Consider the following 12,119-nt stretch of genomic DNA (forward strand, 5'->3'; position numbering starts at 1 on the left):
TTTGTTCTCCAGGGAAAGGCTATCACAAGTATCTTTTAAATACTGTGACTTCCATGCAGGAAATGCTTAAGAAACATGATACTTCTAATTAAGAAAAAAATGAATTATTAATTTAATTCTGCACTTACCTAACACTAATGTTAATATAAACATTAATGTAGGTAAGTGTAAAAAGCATAAAAGAGTCTCACTACCACCTGCAGAGATGCGTTTGAATCTGCTGTGCGTTAACGCACACTAAACAGCATCCTACCTATAATGAGATGCTGCCAAAGTTGGGATCTGGGTTATTAAACCCACTTGTCTTGTAGCTAGCCACCCTGTCTGCTTGCCTTCTGGACTGGATTCACCCTATGTACCACTAAACTCACTGATCACCTCTGTGCTAGGTCTGACAAGCTCTCTGGATGCCGGTGTCCAGTCTGGAGGTCTGTTTTCTCAACCGGTGTGAAAGTCCTGATCAGTGCAAAGCACCTCACCTCAAGCTGGGTTAGTTTTGGAGACTCTTTAGAAGTCAGATGGGTAGTGATGATGTAGTGTCCTCCTCCCAAACACCATCTGAGTGGAGCAGGACGTATGTAGGAGGGCTTTCATGCTCTGCGTAGATGACCACAAGAGATCAATGTTATGGATACCTCACTAACACCGCTCCTAACTGAGCCTAAGTCATTGTGCAATTAGGTGTAAAAGCAGGGAAAACAGGAAGGAGAAAGCCTCATTATAGCCTTCTGGCTAGGGCATTCATCTAATTGGGGATAGGGAAACCCAAACATCTAGCAAGCTGCTCTGATTCCACAGCTCACCCTACTTTGACTTCCTGAAATCCCTTCCAACCTGAATTATCCTACAAGATTAGGATGCTTGCTCCTGAAACTGCTTTTATTCTAATGATACACACATTTAAAAGGGGCAGATTATGCAGATTACTTCCTTCTCCTTCCAACTGGCTACTCTAGCCATGGGCAGCAGCGAGTTCCTGGGCTCCCTTGCTGGTCTCACAACTCTTGGCTTCAGCGAGAAAGGCCAAATGAGGACAGGCATCAACTGGTGATGAGAATAGTCTCAGGAGATGTGGGCTCCTTTCCCTCAGACTGAGAAGTGCTTGTGATCTCATGCCTCATTTTGCAGGTGTGCCCTCCAGCCACCATGCACAACAGTGGACATTGCTAGCATGCTGACAGTGTGCTGCTGGGGGCAAGCGGAGAAGATCTTCAGGTTTCGGTTCCTTGAACTCCTGAGAAAGACATCCAGCTTATGCAGAGGAGGTCTAGAGGCATTTGTGTGGTCAGCAGAAAGATGAGAGCACCTCGGCAGGCAGACTGAGGTTCTCTCTGTTGTCTCTCCAGTGAGAATACAGGGAATGAAGGGAAGCAAGAACATCTGCCCTGGGACCAGGCACCTAAAGCCGCAGCAACACATCATCTCGTTAAAGCCATGAAAACAGGTAAAGTTGATCCAAGCCACAGCAGAGACTATGAGGCTCAGGAAGGGCAGGTGGGCTGGAAACAGGGACTGAGTGTGGGAGCTGTTTTGGGGTGAAACTCATAGCAGAAAAGAGAGCTTAAGTGAACAGGGCAAACCTATGAACCAAAAATCAACCAGCATTGTCTAAGAAGTTTTCATCTAACAGATCAGAAAAAGGAATAAACTAGAAAAGAATGCTCTGAAGTTGAAGAAATAATTGAAGATAAATCCAAGGCTTTATCACATCACAGTAATCAGTTTGAGGGGTTTCAGTGGCACCCATGGGAGCACTCAAGGGAATAACAGCAACTAGATAACTGCTGGTATGATTCAACAGTACAAACCACTACTTACTTATACTGATTAATTCTTCCATACTTCTTCCTTCAATAGGTTACAGCTTGTAAATCAAAAGCCAAAGCATTTTTCCTGATGTGTCACTCTGTGCTTGAGGCTGTATTCAAAGCATTTGTTAAGAACAGTGTGCAGTGAAAGCCACTGCCCAGGGTGGCACGTGCAGGTCCCTTGCAGATGCACGAGGATCTGCAGTGCAGTGCAATACTGACTAGAAGAGAATAATCCTCACGGTTTTAGTGTTTTTATCTACTCTGTGCCCTTTTGTACGCATTTACATGGGAAAAGCTAGGTAGCTGTTGAAGGATGGGTTATGAATTCATTAACGTCCAATAGCAGCGCTCTCACTCAGATTATCTTTTCACCCCATTGAAACTCAGAAGATTGTTTGAAAAGGAAGGCACAATTTGATGTGAGTAAGAGCATTCCTCAGAAGCCTGAAAAATACTTTGGTCTTACAGACTGCTTCTGCTCTCCCTTGATAACAGCACTGTAACAATGCTGATAACAGGCCACCTGCTATACCTGTTGCACAGCTATGAATGCAGTGAAAACAAAGGCCAAATGTTACCTACCCATGAGGACAAGGTCATCCAATCATAATCACTAGAAGAAAACATGGCAAGGGCTTGGCTAACCACATAGCGTGATTACCGCTGAGTCCTGGCATTGGACGTATTGCAGCAAAACCAACACCGCCAATCTATTGCACTTAGTCATAAATAGTTCCTTTCTGAGCACCTATGAAGCTCTTTCCAATATCAGCTGGTTGATCTGTACAGCCTTGCTGTGGTGAAAGGGCAGCAGTACTGATTCGGGGTGCCTCAGGCTGACCCTGGCTTGGAGCCCGGGCTCTGCTCTGTCTCAGTGACCCAGAGTCTGTAGCCAGCTTTGCTGCAGGCTGCCTGCATGGCCACAGGCAATATTTCAGGTCAGCCTGTGCCACCATGACCCACTTGCCTGCAAAAGGCAGAAGGTACCTTCTTCCCACCTCTCTGCTCCTTTCTTGGGCAACTAGGCTTGGATGGCTTTCTCAAAGGGCTTTGTTCCATGTGTTTATATCTGAAGGACTCCATGCTGGGAGCAGAGCCTCCCTAGCCTTCTATCTCGGATAAAATTCCCTTTTTTTTTTTTTAACAGCTAATTCACATTGTGTCTCCCTGATGACTCTACACTCAATGTTTTCAACACTGTAGATGCTATCTGCAGTGTATACTAACCACATATCCTTGAGAAACACTCCAACAACAAGCTCATAACAAATTCTACAAAACCTTTCTGAGGCACTTTTGGACTTTATTTTTTCAAGCACAGCTTAAGAAGAATCACCAAAGCACAGCACTCACTGAGCCAGGCAGCAGTGTGTGGTGGGACCACCTGTCATATCCCAGCCAAGGGGAGCAGCATCACACAGGTACAAGGTGGGTGACACAGAGCAGCATGGGCTCCATACCTTGCAGTGGGGTCTGCGTCACTGCTGCATGCTCGGAGGTGAAGAAAAAGCATGTAGACGATAAATGGTGCAAGGCACGGCACTGCATCAATTGCCTCCATGGGGGCACAGACTCCCTCAGCTGAGGAAGCACCCCTGGAGGCTGTACCACCCTAAAACACCTGAGTCATAATCCCCTGTCCTCCTCCTTCCTCCTGGGAGTGGCAGCAATTTGCTATCAGTGTAAGCCTGTCGAAGCAAACTGCTAACCCTGCTGCGCAGCCAAGTGACAAGCCCCCACCCTGCTGTCCACCTACACCTCGCCCTCTTGTTTGGAGAGGAAGGGAACAGGAAAGACTCCTGCTTAACCCTCCACAACCAGGCCCTGGGTCTGAGCAGCTCTGAGTAGTCAGAGGTAGTTTTTCCCTGGCTGGTTTTCTTTTTGTTTTCTTTTATTTTTTTTTTGGCATGGAGAGGAAGAATTTGTTCTTGCTCTCCAGCCCTCGTGTGGGCGCACTGCCAGGCACTGGCTCTCCGGCTGTGGCAATTTCTCCTTAAAGGTGATATTCCACAAACGATGCCAGACCATCGCTGGGTCTGCTCACCCAACTTTTTCCCAAAGGTTTTAAAGAGTAACTCTCCAAAGAAGCTAATATGTGGCTCTCGACAGTTTCCTCTTCATCGCTGGGACCAAGTGCAGCTCCTGGAGAAGGACCCTTCCATTTAGAAAAGCAGGCCACCTCCTGCACTCATCTAGCTCACCAAATTAATAAATAGTAGAGTGGATAATGAATAACCATTTACCACCTTGGAATCTCCATTCTGGCAAGTTACGGAGAAGCAAATGTCTGTCCCAAATTCTGCATTTCCCTCCCCTCTGGACTAATGGAGCATGTGCATTAGTTCATTCAGGGATATATTCCTGGTCTCCCCATTTAACCTACTTATCTTAAACTATCTTATCCTATTTGCCCCACAATTTCTAAAAAGATCCTACCCAAGGACAAGATCATGCTTGTGAAATTTTTGTGTGTATTGGTTTAGTTTTGGCAAAGCGAGGAGGTAGTTAAAATGAGACTTATAATGGAAAGCTAGCTGCTAGCGTCTCTCCATAATACGTGTCTACCTTGCAGGAGAGTTGTGAGGATTAATTAATTTGTGTTTGTTAAGCACTTTGAGATCCTAAGATCAAAGGTTCTATAGAAATGCAAATTGTTACTATAATGATAAATTCTTTATATGAGCTCATATGTTTTGCCTTAGAGGCACAGTCTCACCCAGAGTTGCGTAGTTATACGTGTAAATCTTCAAGCATTATGATGAAAATATACTCTGAGGGCCTGATCCTTCCTTTTGCTCTAACACTTCATGTACAGAGTTCCCGTTGACTTCAGGCAGGTCCCATGCATGGGGATTGTGGGATTCAATGTGTTTGGGAAACGAAAAGACCATTGTGTGGCTGCAGGTTTCACATTAAGATATATAATTCCACCTCACCCCATAAAACTGCTGCTGCTGGTAGTTACGTCCATCTTGCTAATGAAAGGACTGAGTAGACGACAAAATTTGGATACGAATTTTGACCATCCCAATTCTCAGGTTTTCAGAGATTTACTAGTGAAACAGGGAGGTAAAACCCTGCCTTAGTTGCAAACTGCTTCTGTCTCTAATGGATATAGGATCCCATCACCATGGCCAAATGTCATTCCTGGTGCATAAGACGTGACCATTTGGCCCTTACCCCTATGCTTTTGCAGGCAAATAAGGAAGACAGGTTTTCAGGCACTCGCACACCTGCAGGGCTGTGCAACAGCTAGGGAACAAGTTCTCAGGAGGAATGGTCACCCAGGGTAGGTCGCCTACCTGCCATCATGACATCCCCCCATGTCCCCATTTCTCTGGCATGCAGGCACCTCTACTCACACCTTTACTGGACTGGGTCAGAAAAATGTCATGAAGTTGGTTTGCATCACCCAGTGGCTCACCTGGAAGCAGAACACAGATCCAGAAATGCCAGATGGAAAGCAGATCTCCTGTACAATCTCACACTCAAAGCAGGCACCAGATCAGATCAGCCACAGCTTTTTCTAGATAAAAACTGAAAATCTCCAAGGATGGCCACCCCATCTCTCTAAGTATCTGTCTAAAGGCTGCACTATTCTCCTGGAGAAGAAGTTTCTCCTGACGTCCAGCCTGAACCTCCAATGCCACAATTTATGGCCATTATTCCTTGCTATAGTGCATGGCAATCTTGGGAAGAATTTTACACCACCTTCAATCTACTCTTCAGTTAATCGCCTCTCAAACTGCTCTTCAGTAGATTAAACTAATTCCAAAAAAAAAAGCAATCATATCTAAAATGTGAGGTTTTTAGCTGTATGGTGTTGCTTCATGGATGTTTGTACTGGGGATTGTGTAAGTGAGGCTACAACTCTTACATTTCATAGAAGATGAATCAAAAGTAAGGAACCAACACACTACCTCTTCAAAGTATCTTACCATTTGTGCAGTCTCAAAAGATTTCTGTTGCATGAAGTCCTTCCAGGAGTGGAAGGTATGATCCTGATACTGCATTATTCCCTTCCCCTGAGATGGAAACCTTCATAAATTCTCAATTAATCTGGGAAACTGCTTGCTACATGATACATACCTAGTATTATTACAGAAGAGAAAGAATATTTGTCATGTTTAACATTTCCAGAACTGTTCTGGCTTGAGCTAAAGTAGAATTGGTTTCTAACTTCAGCTAAGTTTTGTCTAAGTAACCTAATTTTCTGAAAGTTAACTGCATGTTTTTTCCAGTGTTTCTCTCCAGAAGTGATAACATGGAGCACTGTTACATAGAAAGGCCATTGCTTATACCTAATCCTAAAGTGACCAAGGCCACCCTTGAGCTAGTGGAGTGCCATAAGTCAAAGAAGCAAAAAAGGTTGCACCTGCAGGAAAGAGAGGACAGGACAGGTGACCCCAAACTGACCAACAGACTCTTCCCTCCCATATATGTCACACTCAGTATAGTTCTTTGATAGCTCATATCTATTGAGGACTTTGTCTTTTTGTCCCTGATCTTGGACATGTGTGTTCCTGAATCCAGTTCCTGAGTTCACCTCCCTCCTAACCTTAGACCCTTTCCCTTGTGTCTGCTCTGCAGCATTTGTGGTGATGTATAGGCATCAAGAGGTAGGGTGGGGGAGGGATTTAATATATTTGTATATATTTCATTATATTATTATTATTTCATTAAAGCTGCAGTTTTAGTTTCCAACCCACAAGTCTTTTCCTTTCATTTCCCTTTCCCTGGGAGTGGGGGATGAGGGGAAAGGAATTCTAAGTCGAACTGTTCAGTTTTAGCTGATGAAATTGGCCAGGCCAGAGCTAAACCATGGCAAGAATTTAGAACCTTCTAAATTTTATACTTGTCTCTCCTTTCCTCCAAATGTTCTGGGTCCTGATTTTATGCACTATGCAATACATCCCCTTCTCCCCTTCACATTACTGATTGCTCCTACCAGAGATAATAACGAAAGACTAACGCTGCCATAAACCCTAGGAAACTTCTGATAAGTTTCTTGGATTTTGCATTACCAGAAGAGGAAGATGTCCTACATGTTCCTGTCATTCGTCTACCTGAAGACAGCAAAAATCAGAGGAAGAGAGGGCTGCAGTTAAAACCAAGACACTGAGCTTCCCAGTCATCCTTACTTTTATCAGAAAGCATCAATGTGTACTCAGAGCTCTGCACTGGGACACACATTAACCAGAAGATAAACTTTTGTGAGTGATGTCAGAATGTGCACCATGCACAAACAAAGACTTAGGGACCGGGCTGTGCTCACCAACATGTGTCACTACCTGCTTCAACCCCTGTCTCCTCATGTCATACACTAAACTTCCCACCAGTAATTGTGAGTTTGCTGGAGCAGTCTGTAGCCTCACTGTGTTTGTACAACACCTGAAGATCTGAGCCAGTGGAGAGATCTTAGGCGTTAAAGAAAATCGGTCTGTAACTTCTATGGTCTCCTCTCCACAGTACAGACTGACCTCTGGTTTTCAAGCCAATTCTTAAAAGCTTGCAAGAGCTGTTCTCACTCTTCCTAACCCTCAGGGAATTTGGGCATTGTCTTTGGCATAACCAAGGTGAGATGAAGAATTGATTTAAATATTTTAAAAGTCCATTATCCGTTGCTTATAGAATCCATGTATTAAATATAACAAATGCTGGAGCCAAATCTTATGATCTGGCTCACCTCAGCTGGGTGCTGAGCTCATGCAGAGGATGATGCTACTCCAACATCTTGCAGTATCAAGTATATTTAACAACATGCATATGAGAGCACTGGCTTTCTTCAGTTTCTTTTTTTATCTCAAATCTGTAAATGTGAAGGACTGGAAAAGCCCCAGACACAAAACCAGTGCTGTAATGTCAGAGTTATGTGCTTCACCACATAGCGTGTGTGTGAGTGTGGATGACTCGTTTAGAACATACTGGGCTGACTTTCTCCTAAAAAAGGAAAGATAGAAAACAGAATCGTAAGCATTTCTGATGTTGAGCTGCAAAGTAAAGCTTTCCAGTCACTTCACAAAGTTTTCCGTCACTTCACATGATTTTCAATCACTCCATCTCCTTTAGTTTTGCCACTGCAAGGAGCTATTTTTTGTTCGTTGCTCTGACTCAAAAAAAGCAATATAACATCACATTTGCAGCACTGAGTGGCAAGAAACTGCATTCAAATAGCAAAAATGTAGCCTGGAAGTGCCTTGTTTGCTTTAATGGTCTTTTTTGAATCACAGGGGCAATTTATAGCTTTTTCCTGACAACAAACTGAAAGGCAGTCAGGAGCTGCTGCTCCAAGGTAGCCTCACAGGAGTCCCCCATGGACATGTCCTGCACTCAACGGCATGTAGAGGGTTTCCACCTTGCATAGGTCCATGGCTTGGCACTTCTCAATAGGAATTTTACTGTCTGTGGTCCTGCACAAGCCACAGACTCTCACTCTGTGCCATCTTTTCATCCATAAAGCAGAGGTACTATTTACAAGCTGCCACAAGGCTTAATTTCTTAAGAAGTGTAAAGACCCTCAGAGGGTAAGAAAGCAGTTGAGAAATGTCAGGTGTTACCTCAACGTTTCCTTCAACTGCTATGATGGTGCTGGCCAGGGAACTCATTCCTCTCCCAGGGGCCAGTTCTCACCACCTGGCCAGTGGCTGTGGGAACCTGGAATTTGGCTCCAGCTACTCCCAAATTCAGAGGTCTGCAAGAGCTGGAAGACCCATCGCTCAGCAGGACCAGAGACCACCGAGTCACTGCTGCTGCAAAATGCAGAAGACACCCACAGCTACAGGGCAGTCCTCCCCATCCCCTGTCCCTCCATGGCAACAAAGGCCCTGCTTGGAGAGAAAGTAAGGACAGGAAACATCAGGAAGATGTGGTCACACTCTCCTGCCAACATATGCTTTTCCAGTGCCCTCTTCTGGAAAACATTTTTGGCCCACGCAGCTGCTTTGTGTAAGGTAGTTGGAGACTGGCAGTGACTTGCAAGGAGCTGCAGGAGCATCTCCCAGCTCTTCAGACCCAGGATCTGCTCTGCTTCTGTCACCTGTAGACCAGTGCAGCTCCTCACGCCCTTCAGAGCAGCTTGGCCAGACCCTCATGACATTAGCCAGAAAACAGGCACCAAAGGATGTGCTTCCTTGCTCTCACCTGATGCACCTGAAAGCTGTCTTTGGCTGTCTCCTAGCACAGAGATCCAGGGCCAGACCCCTTCCTTTCCCTGCAAACCTTGTGACCCTCACAGCCAGCCCTTGCCACCAGCAGCTCAAGGAGCCCCCAGAGACAAAATCTGGGAAGGGGATAAAACATTTCGGTAATCCTGTCCTTTTGAGAAGCTCATATAAGATCACTATTAAGCACTCGCAGCTAATGCATCCATCAGTTCCTTGGACAATCACACCCTGGAGTGGTTCTTGCTGTCTTTTTTTGCTTGGAGATCAGTTGATCTCTGCCTTCACTTTCCACGCTCAGGTGCAGCTCCATGTCATCTCACATCCCTACCTGAGCACTACTGGTGCCCTCCCCACCGGTGTCTGCCCTCCTGCATCAGCTCAGGCCAGTCAACCCAGTGAGGACGGAGATACGGGCTCTCCTCCAGACCCAGCTGGTGGTGAAAAGGGAGAGGGAAGATGACAGTTAGTATGGGGCACGCGGTGGAGAGCTGAGGCCAGGTGATAGCCACCATCCCTATCCCATGGAGCCAAATCTAGGGGCTCACAAGCCTCGTTATATGTCCTGTTAACTGCCAGGGGAAGTGGTGTGAAAGTACTCTGGGTTTTTGATGAGTTATCTCAGCACAGGCAACACTCATGCAGTGACAGGAATAGCTGTTGAGGGAAGGTAGTGCCCTGGAGACCAGATGATGTGGATGCTGCACGCTGTGACGGCTTTCCCTGCTGCCTGCTTGCTATGATTCAGAAAACCTTCCCCAGTTTGTGCCTGTGTGTGGCCACATGCATACACGCTAAATACATTTTTTGAAAATCTTGTAGGAGCTTTTGTTTCTTCTTTCATTTCATTATTTTAACCAAAGCCAGCTTGGTCCCCAGACATTTCTTTTGGCTGTGGCCCAGCTTGCCTTTTGTTTCTTATCTGCTTGATCTCGGTGTTTTCTTTTACTTTACTCCTTCAAGGGATTCTTGTGCAGCCTTAGCGTTGCTCCCCCCCTACCCCCAACCCAGTTCTGGCAGCTGGGGCAGCTGAGGGGTCCAAGGACATCCCATTGATCCACTTTTGCCTGAAACACATTGGGTTTTCCAACGGGACTCAGAGGAAGAGATGGGAGGATGAGTGGAAGAGATGGGAGGATGAGTGGAAGAGATGGGAGGATGCCACAGGATGTAGCCTTTTTGGTACATCCACAGGAGAATCCCACACCCTGCAGCAGCCAGTGTTGCCCATCACCCTTCCCCATGGCGTGGTGCCCACCTGCCAGCTCTGCAGAAGGGCAGAGACTGACCAAATGTCTCTGCCTTCATCAAGCCATGGCCTTCCCTTAACTCCTAATTAAAACAGCAACTAGTGATTTGAAGACTGGGAGCAGGAGTGGCCTGAGCTCCATCCTGCAGTGTGGACTGCAGAAAGGTTTTCTGCCTTTATAACAAACACCCCAGAGGTGGCAGGGTGTAAAAATTCTCTTTTTGTTATGCTAGAGGCAGCCCCATCCTTTAGAGCTCCCACATCCAGGAACAGGACAGGGACTCAGTCCCTGTGGGGTTGCATCTACCATGGGGTAAGACTTGAGGCTTTTAAAGAGATGGGCAGAAAGCACCCATCCTGGCAATGGTGGGAAGGAAAGTCATTCCAGGGTTAAAATGGGAGAGGGTTAACACAAGTGTGTAATTTTTACCTGGTTACAACCTTCCCCAAAGCTCATTCTTCAAACAAGCCAGTGCTCAGGGAGACAAAATGACTTTCCAGCGGTGTCAGAGCAAAGGCAGAGGAAAAAAAGATCATAGATTCATACAATCATCAGGCTGGAAAAGACCTCTTGAATCATCAAGTCCAACCATTCCTATCAACCACTAAACCATGTCCCTCAGCACTTCATTCACCTGTCCCTTAAACACCTCCAGGGACGGGGACTCAACCACCTCCCTGGGCAGCCTGTTCCAGTGCCCAATGACTCCTTCTGTGAAATCTTTTTTTCTGATGTCCAGCCTGAATCTCCCCTGGTGGAGCTTGAGGCCATTCCCTCTCATCCTGTCCCCTGTCACTTGGGAGAAGAGGCCAGCTCCCTCCTCTCCACAACCTCCTTTCAGGTAGTTGTAGAGAGCAATGAGGTCTCCCCTCAGCCTCCTCTTCTCCAGGCTAAACAATCCCAGCTCTCTCAGCCGCTCCTCTTGTTCTCCAGCCCCCTCACCTGCTTCGTTGCTCTTCTCTGGACTCGCTCCAGAGCCTCAACATCCTTCTTGTGGTGAGGGGCCCAGAACTGAACACAGGATTCGAGGAGCGGTCTCACCAGTGCCGAGTACAGAGGGAGAATAACCTCCCTGGACCTGCTGGTCACGCCGTTTCTGATCCAAGCCAAGATGCCATTGGCCTTCTTGGCCACCTGGGCCACTGCTGGCTCATGGTCAGTCGCTGTCAACCAACACCCCCAGGTCCCTCTCCTCCAGGCAGCTTTCTAGACAGACTTCTCCTAGTCTGTAGCTGCACAGGGTTGTTGTGCCCCACGTGCAGGACCCGGCATTTGGCCTTGTTAAACCTCATCCCACTGGTCTCAGCCCAGCGGTCCAGCCTGTTCAGATCCCTTTGGAGCCTCCCTACCCTCCAGCAGATCGACACTTCCACCCAGCTTAGTGTCGTCCGCAAACTTGCCAAGGGTGCACTCGATGCCTTCATCCAGGTCACTGATAAAGACACTGAACAGGGCTGGAGCCAGCACTGAGCTGAGAAATGGTTCGGATAACACCCTCGGCAGGCAGGGATGGAGGCAGGGGCAGCACCACTGCGGGCAGCTGTCAGTGCTGACACACGAACCCGGGGGGCTGCGACTGACACCAAACGGGATGGCTTTGGGGGTACAAACGCTTCCCCACCGATGCCACTCGGGTGATGCTCTGGGTCCCGTGGCTCAGCGTCTCCTTTCTCCGGCTGGCAGCTGGAGCCCCGCAGAGGATAGAGGCCATGCAGAGGGCCGGGCAAGCGAGGTTCGTGCATGTGCTGCCAGCGGGCAGGACTGGAACAGCGCACATCACCGTGAGAGTCCCGCGGGGACAGGCGACGGGGGGGGGGGGGGGTGTCCCCGCTGCAGAGACCGGCCCCGCTCTCGGCACGGCAGGGGCGGGGTGGGCGGGGCTTAAGAGTGGGCGGGGC

General features: G+C 47.3%; 1 protein-coding gene across 1 annotated transcript in view; it reads right to left on the reverse strand.

Moving 5' to 3' along the window:
- Positions 1–12,119, reverse strand: part of KLF11 (KLF transcription factor 11) — a 469,199-nt gene that overhangs the window by 71,195 nt on the left and 385,885 nt on the right. The gene's annotated exons all lie outside the window — the stretch shown is intronic.

This window comes from Phaenicophaeus curvirostris, chromosome 2 (genome assembly GCF_032191515.1).
Source record: "Phaenicophaeus curvirostris isolate KB17595 chromosome 2, BPBGC_Pcur_1.0, whole genome shotgun sequence".
NCBI classification, from domain to species: domain Eukaryota; kingdom Metazoa; phylum Chordata; class Aves; order Cuculiformes; family Cuculidae; genus Phaenicophaeus; species Phaenicophaeus curvirostris.